Below are 27,048 nucleotides of genomic sequence, written 5' to 3' on the forward strand. Positions count from 1 at the left end.
AGCTGGAAACCTGGAAATATTAACTGTCTAAATAGGAGGGTTTGTTGTCACTTTAATCTCCTCAAGAGATAATTGAGCATCTAAAGACAAAGTAACATGCTACTGAATCAATCATCTGTGTGAAAATATTTGACTGCAAAAGCCGGATAACTCAGGAACAGAAGCACACTGTAGTCCTCACACTATAAATTATATATTACAGTTTCTCCTGAAGTTAATGTGTAAAAAATGAAATCATCAGGAATCACCATAGAACAAGCCACAGCTAGTTAACCAATAATGGGATTTTAATTCTTTCAACTACATCATCTGTTGTTATTACATGTGCGTACATGTATGTGTGTGTTGGAAAGGGGTGTGCGCTACAGTGTTTGTGTGGTCAGGGGATAACTGTGTGAAGTCAGTTCTTTTTCTCTGGACTCCAGGCTTGTACAGGAAGTACCTTGAGCCATCCTCTGTGGCCTTACGATGGGAATATTGTGAAATGTTCAACTGCCGCAACAGGGCTCAGAAACAAGAACACAAAGTGCAGTGTCATGAATAGAAGCAGGTAGGCAGACAATAGACTGACTTACACACGTGCATGTCACTAATCCTAACACATATGCATGGTGTAAACAGTTCACTTAAAAGACTAAGATTTTCAGACTGTACATTTAAAAAGCAACTCTACTCATGTATTTCAAACCATGCTCTGAGATCTTTTAACCTTCAAAATCCTGACGGTGTCTGAGTAAGGTACCCCTCTTGTTACTTCCTCCTTATCTAAAACAGTTCCTTTTCCATCCCATAAACTTATGTTGCTAGAGATGTTGCGATAGTTTTTAAGAATCTCTGTGCTGATTACTCAGAAATGATTCACCCAACTGAGTTTTAGGTTAACTTTTTTCTAATTTGTTTCCTCCTTTTTGACCTCTGACCCCTCTCCCACCCCAGCCAGCTCTTATCCAATACATCATGAGAGTTGGGTGAAAGCTCAGGGGAACCGAGCACTGTAGTGCGGAGGATTTACACTTCTTTAAACCCATCAGACTTAGTCCACCTACAGCTGCCTGTATCCCTGAGCTACAGCTATTCTGAATGGAATCTGCCTTTGCCTAGAGCCGAGGAAACTTCCCAGTTACTCAGCGTTAAGGATGCCTTGCCTGTGATCATGGGTTCCTCTTCTAATAACTTCTTAAAATGCATTTACAGCTAGTACCAAGCTCTAAATAACCTCGAGCAACAGTAGACTTGTTGCCATTGGCTCTCTTGGTGCTACACAATTCTATGGAAACCTTAAGTTCCCCAAACAGCACACCTCAGCTGCCACATTCAGTCACAAGCAAAACAAAACATAAGGGTATTTTTACTGCTCATTCACAACACTGCTGGCACCAAATGTGTTTTGCTTACAATTCATACAGCTCTATCTATTTATATTGGCACAGAGTCAGCGGGCTCAGGGATCAATCTCACTACACTGTTCCTCCTTCCTTTAGATATCAGTTACAGATCCATGCACCCAGGCTCTGAACCACCAACTATAAATCATATCTGATATGACTCATGTCACAACTCCTCTCCATATTTGATAGTTTGCTAGAATGGCCCACAGAAGAGAGGCAAAGACTTTAAGTGGATGACTCATTTGTAAAAGGATACAACCCAGGAGCGGACAGATGCAAGAGTCACTTTCCGTAGAAATGGGAAGAGGAGGAGGGTATGCTGTCTCCGGGTACACGCCCACCCTCACGGCAGGAGTGGTGCTTTCTAATCTCTTGACCTAGAGACATTATCTGAAGCCTTGAATCTGTAGTCATTTGTTAATCCCTAATTTTTCAGCTTCTCTCTTGTTCCTGGAACAAGGTGGTGCTGAAAGTTCCAATCTTCAAGTCATAGATGAGGCCATCTCTCCGAGACGCACTAAGAGTTTCCTCATTAGAACATTTTCCTGTCACTCAGACAATCCCAAGGGCCTTAGAGTCAGAAATACAAATCCAAAGAAACCTTCAGGGTCTCTCATTTCCACCTTGGAAAACAAATCCAAAAGAAGAGTGCCAGGACAGAAGCCACTCTCCTGTGGATGAGAAAAGCCACACACTAGTGTTTTGTCAGTGACAAAATACTAGAACAAAGGATGCTTTATCCCTTAGGAAAGAAGAAACCCTATGTTGACCTCTGGCTTCCACACATACACATATGTGTGCACACGCATGTGCACACACACCCATACTACTCAGACACAGACAAACACAGAGAGAGGAGAGAGAGTTAGAAATTACAGCAGTACTCACCAGTATGGTCAGTAGTGACAGAGAAAAATGTCAAGACCAGCTTGCCCAGGCCACCACAGCCATCTTCCAAGAGTTGCCTGAACACTGTGTTCTGCCTACCTGTTGGCCATGTCCTTGTCCCTACAGTAGGGAGCCTTGGCCCAATCAGCATTTCTCAGAATGTTGCCCAGAGCCTTTTCAAGAACACAGGACTGTTCCTGGTACGCCACCGAAGGCTGTAGGCCTGGAGTGCTGAACACCGATGGGCATCCACCACAGCATCTGAGCGCTTCTGCCTTGCCTCTGTTCTTCCGTGTTTAGACTTAGAACTAAGCACCTGCTTTCCAAGACTGAAACAAGAAAGGTCAAAAGCCGAGTGTGAGCAGGAATTGTGCTACCTGTGGTCTCTTGCTACCTTCCTGGTTTGCACACAATCAGTGTCAAACAGGTCCCCATACTCTTTCCCTGTGTGTTTCGAGATTCAAAGGTCAACCAGGGTGCTTCGCATTTATGAGAGCTGGGGCAAAGCAGAGCATTGCTGATGTAAAAAGCCAGCTTTGGAAAACCATCGCAGGTTAGACTGCGGCTCTTATCTCCATCGCTTAGTGTGCGTGTGTCTACACGGCTCCCGGAGAGCTTTCTCTACTCTGACACAGGGAGTGTGTGTGTAAAGTTCTCTTAACACCCGACCTTCATCTCTCTCCATCCCTCTCCATCCTCACAGTCGTCTGAGAAATAGGGGAAGAAGCAGAAAGAAATAGGAGTCAAAACACCGGTAAGTTCAGCCATTTTAAATTCACGAATACCTAAAGCCACTTTCACGTGCATGAAGCCTAGAGTGCTCTGGCCGAGGCTGAAACAGACAGCTCTATAGAACAGCTCTACATTTCCTCAGCTCTCAAGCACTAGAAGGACTCGACACAGGGTCAGCAAGAACCCAGGGGAGTTGGGCAGGCCTGTCTCTTCATTCAGCCTAACTGACAAGTGGTTTCCCCGTGGATTCTATGGCAAAAGCCTATGGCCCATTTCCTAATTAGACCAGTTGGTAGGCCGTAAAACAAGTCCCCGAACATCCAAATTGAGAAATTGACAAAAGGGCGTGTTCTGACCCCGTCAGAACTACCAACCAATGAGAAGAAAAGAATCTAGGAAATCCCATAATATTAGGAAATGTAAAAAACATACTTTCACATAACCTATAGGTCAACGAAGGAACCGAAGGGGGAAGTTAGAGAACGTGCTGTGAGCAGCCATGTAAGTCTGTGGCATGCGGTAAAACAGCACTTACGTGTAACCTGTACACCGCCAGAAAATGACACCAGGATAAATGAAAACTCTCAAACCAATAAACCAAGCTTCCACGTTAAAAGGATATAAGGCGGTTAACACAGACGAAAAGGAAGAAAAGTGGGAAATAGAGACTGGAACAGGTATTAATAGATCAGCAAACCGAAGAACTACAGAGAAACATCAAGGAAACCATAATTGCTTTATTGGTGTTTGGAGAGGGGAAAAAAGCAACTAAATTTAGAAACCAAGGTCAATGAATATAAAGAGAGAAAGAACAAATTTCCAAAATTGTGAATCAAAGGGGAATGTCACCACTAATATTACAGAAGTTAGAAGGGCAGACGGGGCCGTGAATGATTTTATACCAATTAACTGAGCAACTTAAATAAATGCACAAACTCTCATAAAGACCGAGTAAAATTTCATTTAACTTAGGAGTATGGCTGCCGACAGAGTAAAGACTGAATTTCAACCCATGACCAAAGGGGCTCGGGAACTGGAGAAACTTATAAGGTTTACAACTTTCCAAGAAGAAACCTCATTATCTAATGGTCTCCCTGTTGGATTATATTAATTAAAGGTGCATCTGTGTTTCACAAACTCTTCAGAAAATATGAGGGACATACCTGCCAATCCATTCTATGAGGTCAGTATTACCCCCAACAAAGACATTTCAAGAAAGTGTCTAACACCCTCAAATGCATAGTCACACAGATCTTTGACACTGACGAACTGAACCCAGAAACACATGAAAGAGTTGAAACACTGTGCCCAAATGGGATTTATTTTGGGGCAAAGGTTTAATATCTGAAAGTCATGATATACTCTAGCATAATACAAAATAAAGGACAAGGTCTAATGATCACCTAAAAATGTTGGTGAAAAAAAAATCACAAAATATCTAATTCATTTGACCAAAATAATCGTCTCTGGATAAATTAAAAAATTGTTGGGGGATCTTCAACAACTGCATACCGATCACCCATGACAAGCCCAAAGCTGACGTACCTGTGAAACTGTGAATATCTACCTCCTAAAACCAAGAGCAGGGCAAGACCGTCCAACCTGCTCCTCATCCTGGAGATGAGCAGATCTCTGAGTTCGAGGCCAACCTCACCTGAGAGAGAGCTCCAGGACAGCCAGGGCTACACAGGGAAACCACGTCTCAAACAACTAATAACAAGCAAACAAACAAAATGGTGCTTAGTGTGTTTGGTAGTTAGGAGTGTTTACGCTGCAAGCTGAGGACTTAAGTTCGAATCCCCAGCAGCCGTCTACGGAGCTGACCGTGTCTGCTCATGAGTGCACGCCTGCAGGCCCAGCATTTGGGGAGATGGAGAAGAAAGGGCAAGCTCTCCGCTGGTGAGAGGACTGACTTAACTCAGTAAGAAGAAAGACAGAGGAAGACAACTGACCTCTCCCTCCAGCTCCCATATGCAGACAATGTGTTGGCCCATCTGCACACTCCTGTGTGAGCGTGCATGTGCGCGCGCGCGCGCACACACACACACACACACACACACACACACACACATGAGATCAACTTTTAGTCATTAGAATGGGAAAACCCAAACAATATCAACAAAAAGATTCTTGTATGCAGAGGATGGATACAATCTGTGCCACAGTTGTACTTCAGCAACTGTGCGCTAAAACACGGTGAAAGAAACCAGGCCCAAATGGCCACGTTTTAAACAACTTAACAATTGTGTCAGGTTTCCAGAAATGGTGAGAGCATATATGCATATACTGAGAAAGAAAGCTAGCCACTTCATGTCCGGAGCTGTTAACAATAGGAATACAGAAACCTAAAGTGTAATTAAAACTCATTTGGCCCTACACGGCTGTTGCTGAAGGTGGTTGAGTTAGAAAGATCCTGTGACCGAGACGGATGGTCTTCTGCACCTAAAGGTCTTTAAAGAAATGAACACTCGGAAGGGATGTCTACAGTGCACTTCTTGCAATGATTTCTTGTACTCACCACTTCTCCTTCCAGAACGTCTCTAGACTCTGGACACCAGTCATTGGTGGGCTCAGCCCCTGCACAGGAAGCAGGCAGAAGAAACAAACAAGAGTCAGGTGCTCCCCGAATAAGTCCAGTTTTGTTCGTCAGCAAACAAAATGGGAAAAGTAAAACATTAACACCCTTTGAATATTGCACTCTCGCTACAGAAACATATAGGTAAAACGTCACACATGAAAGAGGGAGGACCTGGTGTCTACAGGAGAAGATTCTGGCTTTGGAAAGTTCCCCCAACCCCTGTCAGATGTCTCTACTTATTTTGGAGTCTCTGTGAATTTAAAGCCGGCATTAGTGTTGAGAGATGCGAATAGGCCAACATAAGCAGAAGTCGTAACATTCTGCAGTAGTAAGATGAGAAAACACACCGTGTTATGTTCAGAATAAAGGCTCAACAGCAAAGATGTAAGGGAGAAGACAGTCGACAGCAAGGCCAGCAAAATGTTTCTGTGTGTGCAGGCAAACTGTAAATGACTTAGGTCCTACAGGCCAAGTGCATTCCTGTGCCCGAGACAGCTATGAACTATCAAACCACAGAAACACTCAGCTGTGGTAGAGTGAGTCAGGGCTGTACAAAAAAATAGTCCAAGGACCAGGGCCAATGTTTACAAGCCCTGACAGACATTAAGTTCTAAAGCACCAAGGGCCGAACTTTGAATCCGTAAGAAAATGTAAGAGAATAATCTTGTCAGTATACAAACCATTTGTTTATATGTAAGCACAGCGTGAACCGTAAAAGAAGATGACTCATTAGGTTCCATGAACATGGAAATGTTTCTTCAATAAAATATGCCATAGAAATGAAGTAGCCTGTCACAAGCCCAGAGCAAATGTGTGCAGATAGATCATGAAGGCCTGGTCATTAAGGCCTGATGCAGAAGCCGAGAGTTCTACATCTTCATCTGAAGGCTGCTAGCAGAATACTGGCTTCCAGGCAGCTAGAAAGAGGGTGGTCTGAAAGCTCACACCCACAGTGACACACACATTCCAACAGGGCTACAACTTCTAATCCTGCCACTCCCTGGACTGAGCATAAACAAACCATCACACCAGCCCATGTTTTTTCTCTTCTCCGTAAAGAATATATTTTATAGTTGCTTACAGCATGGGCTGCTTCGTCTGAAAAAGATTTTATTTCAGCTTTGCTTAGTAAGACAATTGATGGAGTTGGAGCTTTAAGATACTGGCTTTTTCCCCTTCTCATGATTTCTCCGTTGTTTACCAGCTTCCTCATTTCTCATAGAACATGCGAGATCTGTCTTGATTTCTCTGCCATGTTATTAAGCATTATTCCTTTATCCATGGCTGACAGCAATTGGACTACAGTAAGGATTGGTAGCTTAGTCAATGTTTCTTATGCTGGGGGCTCACATGTGACTTATGCTGTGTCATATGCACAATATTTGCTCATGTTTTTCAAATACTTTATTTTTGTGTCTTCTGTAGACACACACACACACACACACACACACACACAGAGAGAGAGAGAGAGAGAGAGAGAGAGAGAGAGAGAGAGAGAGAGAGAGACTAATAGAGGTAGATGTCCTAGAGCTTACAGACATCCCTGAGCCAACACATGGGTGGTGAGAACCAAACCTGTGTCCCCTGCAAGAGCAGCCAGTGCTCCTAACCCACTAGGTGGTCTTTCCAGCCCCCTTCCAGATAGACTCAGTCTCTTGGGATCACACTTGGAGCAATCACATGTGTGTTAGGATGTTTCACATTGTCCTGGGATCTTCTCCAGTCTGGAGTCTCCTTCCTTCCTGTCGGATGATTTCCAGTGCTGTCAATAGCTCATGGATGGTTTTCAGAGTCTAACCCTGGTTAAGCTGATCCTGTGTGTCTTTCATCTCAGATACTGGAATCTTTGCTTCTAGAAGTTGTATTTCTGTCTATACTTGCTGCGTGCAGTTATTCCTCCAGGTATAAAGTGTACACAACCCAACTGTGTGTGTTTCCTTTGACGTTTGTGTAGTAATTCTGCCATATTTGCCACTTCTACATATGTTTCTGTTTACTTACCAACTGTCCTTTGTGGGTCACTTTTTTCTTGCTTCTCTGCATGCCCGATGTAGCAGTTATTTGTACTGTCTGGTTTTGTGTCAACTTGACACAAGCTGGAGCTATCACAGAGAAAGGAGCCTCAGTTGAGAAAATGCCTCCATGAGATCCAGCTGTAAGGCATTTTCTCAACTAGTAATCAAGGGGGGAGAGCCCAGACAATTGTGGGTGGTGACATTCCTGGGCTGGTAGACCTGGGTTCTATAAGAAAGGAGGCTGAGCAAGCTAGGGGAAGCAAGCCAGTAAGTGACATCCCTCCATGGCCTCTGCATCAGCTCCTGCTTCTTGACCTGCTTGGGTTCCAGTCCTGACTTCCTCTGGTGATGAACAGCAATGTGGAAGTGTAAGCTGAATAAACCCTTTCCTCCACAACTTGCTTCTTGGTCAAGATGTTTGTGCAGGAATAGAACCCTGACTAAGACACAGATTAAGGAAGGAAGGTTTGGGTTTTGCTCACAGTTCAAGGTAACCGTCCTTGTCAATGGGGAGGTACTACAAACACCGGTTTATGGCCCACAGTTAGCAAGCACCGGCAAATTCAGGGGCTTGGATCAGTTTCCTCCCTATACCCAGCCCATAGGCTAGTGCTGTCTACAGTCATGGTGTGTCCACTCACTTCAGTTCTTAATGTAGATAATCCTGCTCGGATGCATCAAGTCTAACGAAATCTAGATAAGTAATCCTCAGAAACACCACCAGAAACCTCCTCTAAGGTGATCCTACATCTGGACAAACTGACAATAAATATTCATTATCATATTCCCACTCCTTCTCAAACACATCACTTTTAAGTCATAACCTACCCCTTGACCCCAAAGGCTCATGGCCCTCATAATGCAAAATGGCAGCTAGCTAACCTTCAGAAGTTCCCATCGTCATTAACAGTTCCAAAAATACTTATATGTCCAGGGTCCCAATTCCATCTGAACCTTTAACTGTCATTTCCTCTCATTCTAAAAATCACATACTTCCAACATGCAATAGCCAGACATGCCTTTCCATTCCAAAAGAGCAGAATGGTTACACTCCCAAGGATTGATCTGGCTAAATAAAGATCAAGCCCTAGTAGGGCCAACACCAAATCCTGCAGCTCCATTCGAGGCATCTGGGGCTCATGATGGATTATCTGGGCTCTTAAGGGCTTAGTTAGCCCTGCCTCTCAGCTCTGGTGCCTCTACAACATACAGCCTCTCTCCCGAGCCACGTCTACTCCATGCATGCAACTTTTATTGTTGGGTTTCCCGTAGTTCTAGTGTCTCCAACATGCTGGGGTCTCCACTGCAACTCAAGCTTCACCTTCAGTTTCAGATGGTGGCTTCTCATGGGCTGCTTTAAGATGCTTTGCCATCTCGACCCCTGGCAAGTTTTTTGGAACTGTGATGCAAGGTTTCATGACCTCAGTGTTGCCTCTTTCATAGCTGCCAATCCAGTACCACATGAATGGTACTGCCCAGTTCCACCGGCAGCTACAGATAGATCCTGGCACCCTCAGACCAAAGCTGTGACACTAATGTATGCCTTTGTGGCCAAATCTGGAGCAACCGTTTTCTTTAGGCAGTTGTTTTAGAGCAGGGAACTCCCTCTGACCATTTTAGTTCAGGCCTTTTCCTTTCAAATGAAGTTGCATTTTAGCTAGGACAGGTCTCGCCTTCCGGGCACTGTTCCTGTTAGTCAATGAGGGGTGGGCTTTCTCTTCAACAGGGACGTTGTCATCTAAATTTTCTTTGTGCACAATTTTCAACTCATTCATATATTTTCTTGCTAAAGCTTTTTTTTTTTTTTAATGTCCCTTTGGTCTCAGTGCAGATCTGGACAAGGACAATAAGCAACAACAGCATAGCCTAAACGCCATGCTACGCACGTTGCACGATCATGTTGGTCTGCGTGAGTGTGTGTCTGTGTGGGGAGCTTAGTAAGTTCGGAATCCCCCGCCCCTAAGGGGCAGTTGGGCGCTCTCAGAATTGGCTCTTTTTCTTGGAGGCAGCTCACCATCACACACGCTGCTACACGGAGAAGAGAAGGTAGACCACAGGGGAGAGGAAGTTTGGACAAAGTAATGATGACGCTTAGATCCAAGGGACATCTCCGTTCTGGGCTCTGGACCTGGACTTTATTTTCTGCAAGCATCTTTGAGAGTTCTGTGTGCAGTTTTTGTTTGTTTGTTTTGTTTTTGCTTTTTGTTTTTTGGGTTTTTTTTTTTTAAACTATGAATGACATTTTATTTAGTCATTTTCTTTACAACTGAAACTCTGGGAATTCAAAATTAACATGCCTGTGAGCTTCTTGTACACACCAGAAAAAGTTTCCACCTTGTGCTCCGCGTTGTTCTGCTGTGCTTTGTCTAAATGAACTTCTATGAGCCGGCTGCCATCCAGGTTCCCACGGATCCTCTTACCCACAGTTCACTTGGGAACACCAAGTCCTCAAGGATGGCGTCCTGCACTGCCGTCAGGGTGCGGCTTCTGGGGCGCTTCTGCTTATTTTTCGTACGGCTTTTCCGGGTCGGCTTGGGCAGAATCCTCCTCTGAGCAATGAAGACTGCATGCTTCCCACTGAACTTTTTCTCCAATTCCCGAACTAGCCGGATTCAGATTTTCTGGAAAGATTTCAGCTGAGGAACTGGCACAAAAATTATGATAGCCTTTCGACCACGACCAACTTCAATTTCCTTGGCCGCAGTGATGTTGAGGTCCCGCAGCTGCGCCTTGAGGTCTGAGTTCATCTTCATTCAGGAAGAGCAGCGCCTGGGGGATGCCAGACTCGAACTCGGCCCGCTTCTCGCCATTGGGCTTCACAATCTTGGCGCTCGAGCTGAACATGGCTTCGTCCTTACGGAGTACCGGCTTGGAAAAAAAAAGCTCTGTGTGCAGTGTTAACAGTAACTCCTGACACACTGTGGTCCGAAGCGAGGAAGATGATAAACGCTGATGGAGAGTTGACCTTAGTTAGACACAGGAGAAAATCAGAGCCTTCGTTCTGAACACAGGGTAGAGAAGGCTTTGTGCTATCTCTTTTTACTTTTCTTCATTTAAAAAATGTTTTAGAGTAGCTTACAGCACAGTGTGCTTCAAAATCGGAACCATCTAAACCAGTTTTCCTTGAGGAGAAACATGACCCAGGTAGAGGCTGTAGGAACAGAGCACTGGATACTGTCTTTTCTCCTCTGCTCACACAGTGAGCTGTCCTCACCACCTGCTGTTATGTCTCGGTATATATCAGCACACAAAGCCTTCTGGTGCTCCTGGGTGCCGGAGGCCTTTGTCTTTAATGACAGAGGACTGTTTGGCACATGATCCAGAGAGCACCTCCCATGAACCTAACACAACAACTCTTTCCACTTGTAATCTACTTTACACCAGTGGGCACACCAGGCCCTTCCATTTCCCCCCTTGACTTGATGGCACAGCACCAACAGTCCAGGGCTGAATCAATAGCATCATGAAATTAATTTTAAACTTTTACTCTGGAAAATGAGTATCAGCCTGTGAGAGCTACCAGCTAATTTTTTTTCCTCCTTTATGTCTACGTTACACTGACTGAATTCATTGATGATCATGTATCTATCTGTTATCAAAGCAAAGCGTTATTATTTTTCTCATATTAACCATGATATACTTTGGAATCAAGCAAATGTTTTAGCATAAACAGGCAAAGAAAAACTACCTTTTTAAAAATTCTGAGGCCAAGATGCAACAGCAGAATTAATGACTCTGAAGGTTTGTGGGAACTGACAGGAGATGGCAGGTGGTCGGGTTTATTAAGAGAAGATAGATTTGAGTACAGAGTCAATAATTTCAAGGACTTATTTTTATTTTATGTGTAGGCGCATTTTGCCCGCATGTGTGTCTGTGCACCATGTGTATGCAATACCTAATGGCGGCCAGAGGAGGGCGTTGGATCTCTACAAGTGCAGTTACAGAAGTGTGGTGGGCTGAAGTGTGGTTGGTGGGACCTGAACCTGGGTCATCTAGATGACTAAACACTACTCTCCCTCTGAGCCCTCCCTTCAGCCCTCTTTTTTGGCTCTTCTTCTTGTTCTTCTTCTTGTTCTTCTTGTTCTTCTTGTTCTTCTTGTTCTTCTTGTTCTTCTTGTTCTTCTTGTTCTTCTTGTTCTTCTTGTTCTTCTTCTTCTTCTTCTTCTTCTTCTTCCTCTTCCTCTTCCTCTTCCTCTTCCTCTTCTTCTTCTTCTTCTTCCTCCTCCTCCTCCTCCTCTTTTTGCTTATACTTATTATTATATATTTTGTTTTAAAAATTGTTAAATTTAAATATAATTTTATATTCCCTCCAGTACTTCCAGATTTTCTTCTTCCTACCCATCCAGCTCTAAGTTCTTTCTCAAAAACAAACAAACAAACCAAAAGCCCAAAGAACAACAAAATCCTCCTAACTCAGAAAATAAAATATAACACCCCAAAAGAAAACAAAACACCAAACTGCAGCCAAATGAAAGCACACAAAAGCTGTGGAGTCCATTATGTTGGTCTGGTACTACTGAACATGAACTTGTCCTGAAGTGTTTGGTGTACTTAATATCACTATTGGAGAAAACTGATCTTTTTCCTCACCCAGCAGGTATAAATGACAGTTCAGTTGTTAACCTTTACCCTGTGGCTAGGTAGTCATTCATTCATTCAATCAATCAATCAATCAATCAATCAATCATTCATTCATTCATATACTTAAAAAGATAACAAAATGTAAGGTAAAACTTGGGCAAGACAAGCCAATGGAAAAACAAAGAGCCCAAGGGAAGGCACAAGAGTTAGAGGCCACTCATCCATAAAATGATGAGCATGAATTCCATAAAAACATAACATTAAGACAGAGGACCTGGTGCAGACCCGACCACCTTCTTAACTACCTGCCGTCTATTCCTTCATTCCTGTGCTACTTCCTTGGTCCTTATGGATACTCCAATTTAGTCACACACTGAGATAGTCGATGCTGGCACCCACATGAGGGAGCATTTGTCAAGTCTGTCATTCTGAGTCTGGGCCACCAAGGTTGGCTGCTTCCCACATGTGTAGCTGGTAAAGATTGTTTCCCCCGTTTTGTGGGCTGACTCTTCATTTGGATGAGGTGTCTGTGATGGTTTCTATATGCTCGGCCCAGGGAATGGCGCTATTAGAAGGTGTGGCCTTGTTGGAGTGGTTGTGTCACTGTAGGTGTGGGCTTTAAGACCCTCATCCTAGCTGCCTAGAAGCCAGTATTCTCCATGCTGCCTTCTGAACAAGATGTAGAATTCTCAGCTCCTCCAGCCCCATGCCCGCCTGGATGCTTCCACGCTCCCTCCTTGATAATGGACTGACCTTCTGAACCTGTAAGCCAGCCCCAGTTAAATGTTGCCCTTATAAGAGTTGGCTTGGCCGTGGTGACTGTTCACAGCTGTAAAGCCCTAAAACAGTGTCCTTTGCTATACAGAAGCTTTCTAGTTTTATGAGTTGCCGTTTGTCAACTGTTGGTCTTACTTTCTTACTGTGACTCTGATCAGAAAGTCCTTTCCTATCCTTATATGTTGAAACCCCTACTTTCTCCTGTATCAGGTTTAGGGTTTCAGGTCTTAGGTTAAGGTTTGTGATCCTTTTGGAGTTGAGTTTTGTTCAGGGTGAGAGGGAAAGGATCCAGTTTCTTCTGCATGTGGCCACCCAGTTTGGCCAGCGCCATTTGTAGAAGATGCTGTCCTTTCTCCAATGTGTACTGTTGAACGTCAGGTGCCTGCAAAAGCATGAACTTATACACAGGTCTTTATTCTGTTCCACTGATTAATGTGTCTCTTACAGATCAATGTATCTGTTTTTCTGCCAACGTCATGCCTTTTTTATTTCTATAGCTTTGAAACAGAGCTTAAAATCTGGGTTGATGGTGCCTCCAGTGGTTTCCTTTTTCCCTTCCTTCTCTCCCTCCTTCCTCTTTTTCCAATTGTTTAGGTCTTTGGATATCCTGGGTCTTTTGTATTTTTATATAAAATTTAAGATTTTTTTTTTAATTCTCAGAAAGAGTTGTGTTGGAATTTTGACAGGGATTACATTAAGGCTGTAGGTTAGTTTCGGTAAGAAGGTCATTTTTATGATATTTCTCCTACCAACCCATGCACATGGCGCGGTCTTCCCAGCTTCTGTTATCTTCTTTGGTTTCTTGTTTTTGTTTTGATCAGTATACAAGACTTTTTACTTCCTTGACTGGATTTATTCAAAGTAAGGCTATTGTGAATGGCAATGTCTCTCTGGTTCCTCTCTTGGTGTCTTCAACATTGGTATATAGGAGACTACCAACTTTTGTGTGTTCATTTCATTTTCTGTTACTTTGCTAAATGTGTTTATTAACTTTAGGAGATTTCTAGTGAAGTCATTAGACATGTATGGGTAAATCATATATCTGCAAATAAGAATACTTTGATTTTTTCTTTTCTATTTGTTTCTCCTCTTGACTTACTGCCCTTGCTAAGACTTCAAGCACTATGCTGAACAGGAGTGGAGAGAGTGGACATCCTTGTCTTATTTCTAATTTCACTGAAGATGTTTTGAGGTTTTCTCCATTTCTCAAGATACTGGCTGTGAGCTTTCAATATGTTGCCTTTATTATGTTGAGAAAAGTATGCCTAGATTCTCCAAGACTTACATTTTGAGTGGATGTTAGAGGCCTTTTCTGCATCTAATGAGGTGATCATGTGTTTTCTGTTTTGTTTTGTTTTTTGTCTCTGAACCTATGTGGATTACATTTACTGACTTATGTTGAGCCATGCCTGTCTCTCCAAGATGAAGCCAGTTTGATCATGGCGACTGATTTTGTTGATATGTTCTTGAGTTTCATTTGCAGGTATTTTATTAAGAATTGTTGCATCCAATAACTGAAGGAGACCAAAGACTACACAGAGAAAAAGTAAAAAATATCCTCATTTGCAGATTATATTGTTTTCTACATATTTTATTCTAAAATAATCCACCAGGAACATTCTACAGCTGATAAGCACCTTCAGCAAAGTAGCAGGATATAACATTGACACACAAAAATCAGTAGTAGTCTTCCTATATACAAACAACAAAGGGACTGAGAAAGAAATCAGGGCAACAGTATCTTTTGTAACAACCCCCCCCCCCACACACACATAAATCTTGGTCTAATTCTAAGATATTAAAGAAAGAAATTGAAAAAGAAGACACAAAAGCTTCCCATGTTTATGGATCAGGGGAATTGATAACGTGAAAATGGCCACTCGACCAAGAGCAATCTACAGATCCAATGCAAATTCCTATCAAATTTTCAGATCTTCAGAAAAGCTGAAAGAACAATTTTCAGTTTCCTATAAAAATACACACACACACACACACACATACACACACACACATACACACACATACATACACATACACACACAAACACACACACAAACACACATACACACAGAGACATACACATATACACACACAGAAACACATACAAACACACACACACACACACACACACACACACAATGATAGCTAAAACGATTCTGAATGATAACAAAAAAACTTCTGGGGATTCCATCCTCCCTTCTCATCGAGCACCACAGAGCTTTAGTAATAAAAGCAATGTAGTATCGGCATAAACCGGCACCTTGATCAGTGGAGTAAGATGGAAGAACCTGACGTAAGTCTGTGCATCTGTGGACACCTGGCTTTTGACAAGCCAGAAATATGCAAGTGGGAAAAGATAGCATCTTCAAAAGAATGGTGTTGTCAAACCACGTGTAGATAAACGCAAGTAGATCTGTATCTGTCACCTGCACAACACTCCACCCCAATGAATTAAGGCCCACAACCTCAGGCTAGAGACCCTGAATCTGACCAAGGTGAAAGTTAGAAATAGTCTTGGACTCATTGGCACAGGAAAAGATTTTTTGACCAGGACACCGATAGCACAAACTCGAGAAAAACAGTTAATGGGACCTCATGAAACCGAAAAGCTTCTGTATGGCAAAGGACACCATTATTTGGACAAATTGGCAATCTGGAGAATGGGGGGGGGGGAGATTCTTTCCAATTACACATTCGATAGAAGACTGAGATCTAAAATATTTAAGGAACTAAAAGAACTGACATTAAGAAGATTGCCCAGTTAAAAAGTGGGGTGCGGAACTACATAGAGATTTCTCAAAAGACGAAATTTCAAATGGCCGAGAAGCACTGAAATGTCATCAGATGTCATCAGAGCAGTGAAAAATCAAAACTACTTTGAGGTTTCATCTTAAGCCAGAAAGAATGGCCAAGATCAACAAAACAAACGACAGTTCGTGGTGGCGAGGACGTGGACTGAGGGGAACGCTCGTGTTTCGCTGGTGGGGGAGCCAACGTGTACAGCCGTTATGGAAATTGGTGCGTGGAATAGATCTACCTCGAAATCCAGCTGTATCACTCTTGTTCATATGCCCAAAGGACTCTGCATCCTACTGCAGAGACACTTGCTCATTTCTCTCTATTGCCGCTCTTCATAAATACATGTCTAGGAGCAGATGAACGAAAATACATACAATGGAGTATCACTCGACTATTAAAAAAAGAAGAAATCATAAAATTTGCAGTTTAAAGGGATGGAGCTGGAAAAAAACAATCATCCTGGGTGAGGGAGCCCAGGCCCAGAAGACAAATGTGGTATGCATTCTCTTATCTGTGGATGCTAGCTTCTAAGCCTTCGATGAGTATGCTACAGTATTGCCAGAGAGATTGGGTGTAGAAGAAGGGACTAGGGGAAGAAACTCCTAAAATAGGGAGATTGAATACATAGTTATAGAGAGGTCAGGTGGGGACTGGGGGGGATTAAAGAAAGAGGGGGAGGCAAGGGGGCAGTAAGAGAGGGACAACTAGTACTATGGCAATTAGGTGTCATATGGTAATATACTGTGATGGTTTGAATATGCTTGGCCCAGGGAGTGGCACTATTAGGAGGTGTGGCCTTGTTGGAGTAGGTGTGTCACTGTAGGCATGGGCTTTAAGATCCTCACCCTAGCTGCCTGGAAGCCAGTATTCTGCTAGCAGCCGTCAGATGAAGATGTAGAACCCTCAGCTCCTCCTGCACCATGCCTGTCTAGATGCTGCCATGTTCTCACCTTGATAATAATAGACTGACCCTCTGAACCTGTAAGCCAGTCTCAATTAAATGTTGTCCTTTATAAGAGTTGCCTTGGTCATGGTGTCTGCTCACAGTGATAAAACCCTAACTAAGACACGTGAAAGAACTCTAAACTCAACCACCAAATAATGAGGGAGGCAAAGTCCCAACTAGTCTTGCTACTCGAGAAAACTCCAGTGCCTGGAATGGGTTACATCCAATTGAGTTGTTGGCCAAAGGATCGCCATGAAAATCCCAACCAACTCAGCATGTTGTCAAGGCTACTGGTTACTCTCTACAAATTGATGGCAAGGCCCAGTTGCTGAGTTGAGCTGTGGCTCCTGATGACTTGAGTGGTGTTCATAGCACCAGTGGCACTGACCCATGGTACTGCAAGTTACCAGAGGAGGAAGGTAAACACCATCAAAGCTCTAAGTGCTTGATCCATAATGGTGACCTGCCTCTGAGATACACTGAGGCAAGAGTGGTACAAAAGTTATAGGCGTAACCAAACCTTTATTGGATTTAAGGCCCACTCCATGAGATGGAACCCATTCCTGACACAGCTTGGGTGGTCAAGAGCCTGAGACTAGACAGCCCATGGACCTAGGAGAAAACCAAATTCTATTGTTCTGCTGAAGGAATGTAGCAATAAGGTGACTACTACTAATACTACTATATACTTCAACACAGGCAAAAGTTTAGAGGCAACATTGGGTTCTGTAATTTTTGCTTTGACACTGTACATTTTGTGATTGGTGGTGAGTATGTGGTTATCGTGTGTCAAATAAGCCTCTACCATCCCTCCTCACCATGTTTGAGGCAAATCCAAGATCTCTCTCTTCTCTCTCTCTCTCTCTGTGTGTGTGTGTGAGAGAGAGACAGACAGAGAGAGAGAAAGAGAGAGAGAGAGAGAGAGAGAGAGAGAGAGAGATTGAGAGAGAGAGAGGAAAGAGAGATCAGTTACGCTTGTGGAGATCACAGAGCAACTTTGGAGAGAAAGTGCTCACCTTCCATCTTGATGAATCAGGGTCCCCAGTTACTCCTGCCACGTTGCACATTCCAAGATAGCTGCCCTGTGACTTTCCCTCAGATTTCCATGTCCCCTCAGAGGGACATAGGAATCACAGGTCCTTCCACTACTGCCATCTGTGTAAATATTTTGGGGACCCACCTCAGGTCCCCGCTTGTGCAGCCAGAACCTTTACCTGCCAGGGCACTGAGCCAGGCCCCAGGATCTCTTGTCTGAAAATATCTCAATGTGTACTTTCAGTGTACTAGGTTTAGAATATCTAACCGCAATACTGTTGTCAAAACTTCACAAGTGTCTTAGTCAGGGTTTCTATTCCTGCACAAACATCATGACCAAGAAGCAAGTTGTGGAGGAAAGGGTTTATTCAGCTTACACTTCCACACTGCTGTTCATCACCAGAGGAAGTCAGGACTGGAACTCAAGCAGGTCAGGAAGCAGGAGCTGCTGCAGAGGCCATGGAGGGATGTCACTTACTGGCTTGCTTCCCCTGGCTTGCTCAGCTTGCTTCCTTATAGAACCAGGTCTATCAGCCCAGGGATGGCTCCACCCACAATGGGCTGGGCCAGGGATGGCTCCACCCACAATGGGCTGGGCCCTCCCCCCTTGATCACTAATTGAGAAAATGCCTTACAGCTGGATCTCATGGAGACATTTTCTCAAGGGAGGCTCCTTTCTCTGTGACAACTCCAGCTGTGTCAAGTTGACACACAACCAGACAGTACAATAAGGTAGCAATAGTATCTGAACACCATTGAATTTCCAGTTAGTGTTCCAATTCCCATCATCTTTATGGCAAGGTAAACATATTGAAAGTGATAAACTGGTTGTTAAGTTACATGTCACTTCTCTAATCTTTCTCTGTCTTTGTCGGTCTGTCTGTCTGTCTGTCTGTCTGTCTGTCTCTCATGCTTATATCCCATTACAAAATGTAGAAATATATGCATAGAGCTTACATATGTCCTCCCATTCCTTTATATCATGTCTAGATTACATGTAGTACCTAACATAATTTAAATGTTATACAAAGAACATTAAACTGTTTAGGACCGTGGTTCTCAATCTGTGTGTCATGGTCCCTTTCACAGGGGTCACCTAAGACAACCATCGACACAGATGTTTACATTACAATTCATAGCAGTAGCAAAATTACAGTTTCGATGTAGCAATAAAAATAATTTTCTGGTTGGGGGTCACCACAGTGTGAGGAGCTGTGTTAAAGAGCCACAGCATTGGGAACGTTGGGGACCACTGTTCTAGGGAATAGCAACAAGAGAAAAATCCAAGTGCATCCAACAAAGACGCGATTTTACTCCCCCATGTTTTCAGTCCACAGGTAGTTGAACCCAGGGATACTGAGGCCCTAGATATGAAAGGTCGCCCGTACTGAAGGAACCAGACCATTTGTTGCAGGCTTTCTTAGAATTCCAGGCCGGCAAATTCCCGTCGCCATTCGATTAGCTTGTCCATCTCCTGGACCTTGTGTACATGAGTAAGGGGAGGTAGGAATTTTGATTTGGTAGTTTGGGAATAATAACTTTATAGGTGAGAGAGGGGGAGAGGGAGAGAGGGAGAGGGAGAGAGGGAGAGAGGGAGGGAGGGAGGGAGGGAGAGAGGGAGGGGGAGAGGGAGAGGAAGAGAGGGAGGGAGGGAGGGAGGGAGAGAGGGAGAGAGGGAGGGAGGGAGGGAGGGAGAGAGGGAGAGAGGGAGGGAGGGAGGGAGGGAGAGAGAGAGAGAGAGAGAGAGAGAGAGAGAGAGAGAGAGCTTTCTCATGTGTGTAGGAGTGCCCTCAGGAGCCAGGAAAGACAGTCAAATCCATGGGAAAATAGTTACAGGCAGTGGTTAACCTCTGTATGTGGGTGTTAGGAGGCAAACTCTCACCCCCTGAAACGGCAGCACCGACCCTTACTGAACTTTGAAAGACCTCTGCTCATCCCTTGCTTAAACATCCCCTGCTTCCAAATACACTAATTGGTACCCTGAATACATAAACATGCTCACAGCTTTCTTCTCAATTAACAGTTCTTCAAAATTAACAAACTTTCGCGTTCCCGTGTTTCCTGGCAGGAAATCAAAGATAAGGAATCCGTACGATGTTTCAGAATGCCAAAGAAATCAATCTCCACATTAGGGCTTGAAGATTCTTCTGTGCTCAGTTCCGATATGGGTTCCGGAACTGGGCAGTCAGCCATCGGGAGAAGGCCTGGGGGTTAGTGGGAAAAGGACGGCTGGATAGGGAGAGAGAACCACGTGGAAGGATACAGGTTTCCGACGGTCCTGCCTCTCCACGGGCTGAGGTCCTGGCACTCCTAGGCAGCTCTCTAGACACCGCCCTTCCATCTCAGTAGCCACCATGCTGGTGAAAACCCATCTGAGCGCTCGTGGTTAGCACATATCTGGGATCATAGACATTACACGTGTTTGTGAGCACTTGCACTGGGCGCCAGCCTACCTTGTGTCTTTAAATAGAAGCACCTTCCCCGGTTGAAGCATGCACCTACGCAAGCTATGAAGGCAATAAATACTTCTTTTTTTTTTTCTTATATACTTTAAATAACTTTTAAAAAAAATCAATGACCATGGAGCTGACTATATCACCAAATATGAAGAGGAAAATTGCTCACAAGACAAGCCCCCTCTTCCCAGCATTCCCTGGGGTGGAGATCTGCTGCATAGCACAGAGCCGAGCAGCCTCTGGAGAAAAGCCTGGTCTAACCATGTCTATATATAGCAGCCGGGAGGAGACGGCGACCCTGGCTTTGGATCTGAAGGATATCAGGCGGCAGGGCTGGAATTTAATATGCCCTTGGTCTTACCAGCTCGGTCCCTACGTTTGATCTTTATTAGAATCTGTATGAGACTCGCTCTTTCTTTCTCCCTTTCCTTTTTGAACCATTGTGTTGTCGTATTTTTAGGACCTGGGAAGCAATGAACAGAGGTGCCATCCATGGAGAAGCTCGAAAAGGCGAGACATTATTAATTCGCCACCTCTGACATCTCCTAACTGACGGCACTGCTGTTTAACCGTTGGTTTCTGGGCAGCAGTCCCAGGCTGGGTGCCGTGTCGGTGAAGATGTGCCTGGAGGGTTGCCCAGGCAGAAAGCTCAACACCAGGAATGCACTGGCTGTGAGCTCAGAAGCCAGAGGGCTACGTGAGTCAGATTCAAGTGCTTAGTCAAGACTCTCTAGAGTTACAGAACTTACAGAATGAATGAATAAATGAATGAATGGATATATGTACACACACACATATATACATATATATCTTCCCACTTCAAAGATTCAGATTACAAGTGGGTCTTCCCACATCAAATGGTTTAATCAAGGGGAAAAAAAATCTCTCCCAAGTGTGCCCACAGCCACGTAGGTTTCAGTTAATTACAGATGTAGTCAGGTTGACAACAAAGGAGCGTCACCACAGTGCTCTTGGTCCTTAATTGATGAAGTGCGGCAGGTTGTTCCTGAGCCTCTCAATTCTCAGAGGTGACGTAGAGTATATGAGTGTCCTACACTGCTGTAACCAATCACTCGGAACTCCTAGCTTGAAGTCTCAGAGGGCAGGAGCCTAGCATAGTTATCATTAACTTTAAGCCAAGTTTGGGGACTGGAGAGTGGACTCACTTGCTGCAGAGGACCTGAGTTCCGATCTTGTCACCCACATTAAAAGCCATGTATGACACTGCATGAGTCTGGGGCCCCAGTGCTGGAAAGAGGAGGACCTCTGCACTTGCTGGTTGGCAGCCTGACTCCAGGTTGAGTGTACGATGCGCGGGCATTTGTGCCTGGGTCCAGGTTCAGTGTACGCATGCGCAGGCTTTCCTTTGCCCAGAACCGTGTTCCTTTCAGGGCTCTTGAGAAGACCGCTAATTCCTTTGCTTTTCCTGAGTGATTCACATTCCTCAGACCATGGTCTCCACCTGCACGTTCAAAGTCCAGAAGTCCCTCCCATGCTCCCGCCTCTCTGTTGTTCTGCAACTGGGAAGAATCCTCAAGGTTTACAGGGCCGTGTGTGTGTGTGTGTGTGTGTGTGTGTGTGTGTGTGTGAGTCCAGCCAGAATAATCCATGATAATCTTCCCATTTCATGTCCCCGTTAGCTCGCTCAGATCTACAAATGTCCTGCTGCCTAGCTCCTGCCTTTTCCCAGGTTCCAGGCACCACGGGACCTCCCTGGAGCCACTGTGATTCCTGCTCTTAGAATCAAGTTTTCGTCAGAATGGGGGAGAAGGGCAGCAGAGATAGAAACATTTCGAGGGTTTTCCCCACATTTTCAGTTTCATTTCCTCTGTTACTTGAGACCCTAAAACTCGCCTTTCAATATTACTCAGGAGTTTGAGTCCAAAGCGAGCCCTCCAATGGCAGTGCTGGCAGTGTTCTGAACAGAAGGATTCTTATTGAGAAGAACCTTCTTGTGGAACCTTGTAAGATTTCTCTTTACCAGAAAAACCGTTACCTCCCTCAACTGCCACAACAGTCAAATATCTGGGGAATGGCGTCCAGCTCCAGGTCACTCTGAACAGTTGGTTTCATCTCAAAGACACCCAACCCTGCTGACTGACTTCTCCACCATTTTGCTTCTCTCCGCCACGCCCCCTCCTGTAGCCTTACCAGTTTAAGCCTCTCTATGGTCTGGTCTAGTTCAGTGGTTTGACCGTCCTACTTATTAGCCAAAGGGATTACATGAAACCAGCTGCTGGCTAAGACCTAATTTATAGGAATATCTGTAGAAAATAAAGGACGAGCAAGAAATGGATGAAGGAAAGGATGAATGTAACATAGCTCCCTAAACTCATTAAATTTGCTCCCTGGCACTCCAAGAAAGTCGGATCGGGCCAGCAGTCCTCTTATTAGCCAATTTTCTTGTGTATAAACATCACACAATAAATATATTCACGTGCACTAAGATGGCCTCAACACTACCAGGTCCAATTGTACCACCACTGTCTCTGGGGTTCCTGTTTGGCTAGGATAGTGGGGTAGCATGTGACTGTATAGTTCAATACCTAGGTGTAACCTGAGTGAACACTTTGTAGGGTTTTGTGAGTGTGTGTACCACTGAGCTCTACTCCCCACCCCCACCAAGACAAAACCTTCCAGCTTACCTTTGTCTGTCTTTGACACAAGCATCCTCCCTGCTTTCCTGTCCTTTCTGGGTTTTCGTTACACACACATTTGCCCAGCCTGACTCACAGCCATGTCTCCCCAACGCTTGTTCACTGTACACACACACACACACACACACACACACACACATGTTTATTCTATCAGCTGAAGGACTGGGTCTCTGTTACTCCAGCATCCCCTGGGGCTGCCATTCCAGGAATAAGCATTAGAACAACACTAGAAAATTCCTCTCTGCTTACAGCCACATTCTCGTTTTGAATAAGTTAATCTTCCTTAGCATTCCATGTTTCCTTACACTTGGCCGGCTACCACATTTGCTCCATTCTGACTCCGGGTATTTCTCGGGCAGGTCCCCACTCCCTGCTGGGTTCTTTTGCACTTGGACTTGCAGCTTATGATTCCTGGACCTTTTAATTCCCTCCAGAGTTCTCAGAATTTTCTCTCTACATGCCCTTTCTCTCCTCTCCCGGAGCTTCCTTCTCAAACACCTACAGAACTTCCCCCTCCCTACATTCCCAGAGAATTTCCAGCTTCATCTCGTCCTCACCCCCACTGTCCCCTCCCTCACTCTCCCCCCACTCCTGCACACCCCCTGTGATTTATAAAGTACTCACATGATTCTGCAAAGGGACCCAGTAGGTGGCCCCTTAGCTTCCCATCACAATAATCAGCATTTTTCAGAAAGACTTTTAGATCCTCTACAATAAATAAGCTAAAGAGATTACTCTGTTCAAAGCCATGACCTTTTTATCATAGGGTTTGTGTGTCACTAGCTTCAGGGAACAGAACTTTGCAGCTTTTATGAAGTGGAATCTCTAGTATTGCTGGAGACTGTGAGCACTGCTCAGCTGAAAATGACCTTTGACCCTCATGTTAGACCTGCTGTTCTGTGAGGGTCAAGGTCACGGGGAGAATGGGGGATGCTGGGAACCAAATGGGAACTCGAGAGTGCCTTATGAACCATTACTTATTCAGGAGGCTTTGAACACAGTGATATTCTAAACAGAAAATACCTGACAAGCTGAATTATTTTATAAGAATTGGAATTGGTTCACTAAAACCCAAACTGTCCAACCTACCTAGATCTATGATAATAATAATAATAATAATAATAATAATAATAACAATAACAACAACAACACAGAAACCTCTTATTTTCCAAGGGAGGATATGTGTTCTAAAACCTTTAGTGAAATATATATATATATATATATATATATATATATATATATATATATATATATGCACACACAGATTATATATATGTGTGTGTGTGTGTGTGTGTATAATTACCCATATATAATTCTACAATAAAATTTAATTGCTAAATCAAGCTTTCTTGAGAATAATTAATAACAATATACTGTAATAAAAGCTACATGAAATGTTTATTTCTGGACTTTAATCTATGTGTGAACACACACATCAGGGCACACCTGTGCAGCTTGGGGGGTGGGGATAGCCTCCACTTCCACCTTGTTTGAGACAGGGTGTCTTGTTTCCTAGGGCATCCTCCAGGAGAGCTGGCTCATGAGCCTTAGGGGGCCTCTGTCTCTTCCATCTCCGTGTGGCAGTACCAGGGTTACCGTGGCGCACTGCTGTCTCTGGCTTTATGTAGATTCCAGGAATTCAAACCCGGGCCCTTCAGTGTATTCACCAAAGAACCTCCCCAGACCATCACTTCTAGAATTTTCTATACTATTTTTACTAAAACCAAGGAAGCAGAAACTGGATAGTGGGAGATTCCCATAATGTGTAATGCTAACACGAGCCATTTTAAAAGTCAGGAGTGACTTTTATTATCTACACATACTCGCTTTCTTTGTAAAACATATAGCACACGCGTGTGTGAGTATTCCTGCGCGTGAGTGCATGTGTAAATACCTGTGGATGCCCATGGCTGGCCGATACTGGGAGTTTTCTTTATCCCTCTCTACCTCACTGAATGAAGAGCCTAACTTTGCAGCTAGAATCCCCGGCCAGCTTGCTCTGAGGAGCCCCAGTCTCACCTCCCTGGGACCTGGGACCATGTTGCTTCCAGCCTGAGGCTGGTTAATTTGTGATAGAGGTTATTGAAGGAATTCGGTGTGAGGCTAAATCTCCTCCGGCTTTCCAGCAGCAGACTTGTTTCTGCTTTGTGTGAGAGGTGCCCTGGTTGCTCCTCATGTGATTCCAGGGACCAGGGATTCATTTCTGTCCTATCCTCTCCCCAGCCTGGTGGGGACTGGCTGCAACCACCAGGGGAGCTGCGGAGTGAGTCTTTGCCCATCCCACCAGGAACAGAGTCTGGAAGGGTTGGTGGTTCACAGGCCCCGCCCTGTAACTCCACTCCCCTAAGGAAAGGGTTGTATTAGTCACACCCACATTTTCTCTAGTGGAGGGAATAGGCTCATTTCCCATCATGCATCAGTGAGGAAGGGTTCTCACCTACTCCAACAAGGCCATGCCTTCTAATAGTGCCTCTTCCCATGGGCCAAACATATTCAAACCATCACAGGCATCTATACGCACATACATATACACTCACACACATGAATACTCAAGCACATGTGTACAAAAAGATTTACAATACAAAGCAGATATCCATAAAAATAAAAGCCATTCTTACCTTTTCTAAAAGCTCATGTTAACCCTAGAAATACAGAATAAACCTTCTCTGCACCACTCCTGACATCTGGTCATCCGTGAGTAACTGGTTTACCTTAGTGTCAACTTTTCTAACCAAGAGCTGCCTGACATTTGGGCGAGTTTGCGACAGTGTCTCAGGATAAGGTTGGCACTCCTGTTGGTAACTGAGTAAACTGTCTACTTTCTGTCCACAGTGTGGTTAGACTTTGTCCATCCAGTGAGAACCTAACAGAATACAATGCCTGGCCTTCCCTCGTGAGAGGAACCTTTCTGCCCGGCCTCGTTAAACTGACTTTCTTTTGCCTTCAGACCTGAGCAGAAGCCATGGTGTTTCTTAGCTTGGACCTCAGCTTTCAGGAGCAAACTTTGTGCTTCTCTGGCCTTTGGCTATGAACTGCCCCACTAAGCTCTTCTGGGTCTCCAGCTTAGTAGTTTGCCCCCCACACCTTGAGACTCCATAACTGGATGAGCCAAGTCCTTATCATATATTGCATATGGGACATATGTGCATGCTTATGTACATATGTGTATGTGTGTGCACACATGCATGTGTGTGAATGTACACATGTGTGCACATGTGTATACATGTGTGCTCGTGCATATGTGTGTACATGCATGCATGTATGTATGTATGTGTGTGTGTGGTGTGTGTGTGTGTGTGTGTATGTATGCATGTGTGTATGTGTGTGTAATGTTATAATTTGAATCTTGAATATATCCCAGAAGGCCATGATCCTCAGCCTGGAACTGTTGGGAAGAGGCTGGACTCTTTAAGAAGGGAGGGAGCTTCTGCTTAGTGGGCAGAGTACTCGACTTAGGTCCAGCCCCCAACAGAGCCTAACACTGCCTGTGGTAGTGCACACTGTAATCTCAGCAGCGGGAGGCGGAGGCAGGAGGATCAGGCGTTCAAAGTCATTGTAGGCTGCATAGGAAGTTTGAGTCTTAGTCTCTGGGACATGCCTTTGAGGAGGATCTTAGGATCACGGCCCTTCTCCTTCTGCACTTTTCCAGTTCCCAACTGTGGGGCTTTGCTCCACATGTGCTGTCAGTGTGGTGACAGCCACTGTGAGCCAAAGAAACCTTTCTTATTTATATATTGATTATCTCATTTATATTGTTATAGTAACAGAAATTTAAGTAACACCACTCACATGCACACACGTGCACACACACATGCGCACACATGCTGGAACCGAAGTGCTCCTGTCAGTAAGAATGACCTTTGGGCTTCTCTCAATGGCCCAGTGTTATGCTCTGTGGTCTGAGCAGCGATCCCAGGCATCTCCTTAGCTACAATTGGCAGCCCCTCCCCCATACAGATTGAGGCGCAGGGGAAAGACAGGAACAGTCCCTGGATGGGGAGATGATTCGGTGGCTAAAGAGCTTGTACACAAACATTAAGATTACAGTTTTAATCCCCAGCACCCACATAACTGTCAGGTGAACGTGGCCCTGGTGCCTTGCCTATAATTCCAGCCTTAAGAGGGCCCTAGGACAAGCTAGTGAGATTAGTTCTATTAGAGAGCTCTGAGTTTGATTACAGACCCTGCCTCCATGA

The 27,048-nt window shown here is 44.4% G+C and overlaps 1 pseudogene across 1 annotated transcript; it reads right to left on the reverse strand.

The window, feature by feature from the left end:
• Positions 1–9,861: 9,861 nt before the first annotated feature.
• Positions 9,862–10,445, reverse strand: LOC308420998 (small ribosomal subunit protein eS7-like; annotated as a pseudogene). The gene has a single exon. The product of its transcript is annotated as a small ribosomal subunit protein eS7-like (transcript).
• Between the last annotated feature and the right edge of the window lie 16,603 nt (positions 10,446–27,048).

The sequence above is a fragment of the Micromys minutus genome (assembly GCF_963924665.1).
Source record: "Micromys minutus genome assembly, chromosome: 5".
NCBI classification, from domain to species: domain Eukaryota; kingdom Metazoa; phylum Chordata; class Mammalia; order Rodentia; family Muridae; genus Micromys; species Micromys minutus.